The following is a 1,935-nucleotide window of genomic DNA, read 5'->3' as shown; positions in this document are numbered from 1 at the left end:
TACCCTGAACGGTGGATCACTTGGCTCGTGGGTCGATGAAGAACGCAGCTAATTGCGCGTCAACTTGTGAACTGCAGGACACATGAACATCGACATTTCGAACGCACATTGCGGTCCACGGATACAATTCCCGGACCACGCCTGGCTGAGGGTCGTTTAACAACGACAGACTGCTCCGTCGGCAACGGTGCTGCGAAAACCCCCCCCCCGGGGGGATTAGCGCACCGTGCCTTCGCGAGCGAATGACTGGGCGTTCGCAGCCCGCAACGGGTCGCGTCGCCTCAAACGAACACGTATGTCACGGTCACGACGCGTCGCCGCAGATCGCGGGGTCGAGCTGTCGCTGCCGTTCGTCACGTTCCGGTGCTAGCGATAGTCGAGAGAACGAACGAATTCGGCACGGCGACACACAGACCGCGCGCGGTCGGTTTGCCGCTCATGTGAACAAGTTCCGTTCCACGTTTCGCCGCGGGGGGCTCTCGAGTCTTTCGTACGGCAAGCGTGTTTACGGTCGTTTCCGTGGCCCGAACGTATGAAGGAGATACGTTGTGTCCTCGTCCGTGTCGACGGTGCTGTTCTTGAACGAACGGCCGTCGCCGACGACGGACTCGCAATCTTACGACGACCTCAGAGCAGGCGAGACTACCCGCTGAATTTAAGCATATTACTAAGCGGAGGAAAAGAAACTAACTAGGATTTCCTTAGTAGCGGCGAGCGAACAGGAAACAGCCCAGCACTGAATCCCGCGGTTCTGCCGCCGGGAAATGTAGTGTTTGGGAGGATCCACTTATCCCGGGGCGTCGGCCCGCGTCCAAGTCCATCTTGAATGGGGCCACTTACCCGCAGAGGGTGCCAGGCCCGTAGTGACCGGGACGCGCCACGGGAGGATCTCTCCTCAGAGTCGGGTTGCTTGAGAGTGCAGCTCTAAGTGGGTGGTAAACTCCATCTAAGGCTAAATATGACCACGAGACCGATAGCGAACAAGTACCGTGAGGGAAAGTTGAAAAGAACTTACTTTGAAGAGAGAGTTCAAGAGTACGTGAAACCGTTCAGGGGTAAACCTGAGAAACCCGAAAGATCGAACGGGGAGATTCATCGTCAGCGACGCAGGCTTCGCCGCGGCTCGTTGATGTCGGGACCTCGCGTCCACGGCACTCGGTCGCGGTGCAATGTCCGGCGGCGCCGGCAGTGCACTTCTCCCTAGTAGGACGTCGCGACCCGTTGGGTGGTCGGTCTAAGGCCCGGTCGGCTGCCTGTCTCGGCGTTCTCGTCGGGGCAGACCCCCGGTTGCCCGTCCGGCTGCCCGGCGGTACCCGCACGGTATAGAGCCGCATTGACTGCGTCGGGCCCGCCGCAAGCGCGGGTCAGCGATTCCCGGTGGTCGGATCCTAGCGCCGTCCCCGGGCCTGGCCAGCTGTTGGCTGGCGGTGTCCTCTGGCTGGCTCGTTCGAATTATCAAATACCGGTCGGCGACGCTATTGCTTTGGGTACTTTCAGGACCCGTCTTGAAACACGGACCAAGGAGTCTAACATGTGCGCGAGTCATTGGGACGAGCAAACCTAAAGGCGAAATGAAAGTAAAGGTCAGCCCAGCGCTGACCGAGGGAGGATGGGCCGCGTCACGATGCGGCCCCGCACTCCCGGGGCGTCTCGTTCTCACTGCGAGAAGAGGCGCACCCAGAGCGTACACGTTGGGACCCGAAAGATGGTGAAACTATGCCTGGTCAGGACGAAGTCAGGGGAAACCCTGATGGAGGTCCGTAGCGATTCTGACGTGCAAATCGATCGTCGGAACTGGGTATAGGGGCGAAAGACTAATCGAACCATCTAGTAGCTGGTTCCCTCCGAAGTTTCCCTCAGGATAGCTGGCACTCGCGTACAAAACGTACACGAGTCTCATCCGGTAAAGCGAATGATTAGAGGCCTTGGGCCGAA

The 1,935-nt window shown here is 59.2% G+C and overlaps 1 non-coding gene and 1 pseudogene across 1 annotated transcript; both read left to right on the top strand.

Moving 5' to 3' along the window:
- LOC124309809 (5.8S ribosomal RNA) lies at positions 1–155 on the top strand. The gene has a single exon (XR_006909396.1). It is a non-coding gene; the product is annotated as a 5.8S ribosomal RNA (ribosomal RNA).
- A 467-nt stretch (positions 156–622) lies between these two features.
- Positions 623–1,935, top strand: part of LOC124309819 (uncharacterized) — a 3,702-nt pseudogene continuing 2,389 nt past the window's right edge.

The sequence above is a fragment of the Neodiprion virginianus genome, unplaced genomic scaffold (assembly GCF_021901495.1).
Source record: "Neodiprion virginianus isolate iyNeoVirg1 unplaced genomic scaffold, iyNeoVirg1.1 ptg000050l, whole genome shotgun sequence".
Lineage (NCBI taxonomy): Eukaryota > Metazoa > Arthropoda > Insecta > Hymenoptera > Diprionidae > Neodiprion > Neodiprion virginianus.
The sequence above is the reverse complement of the archived record's forward strand: the minus strand, read 5'-3'. Positions and strand labels throughout refer to the sequence as shown.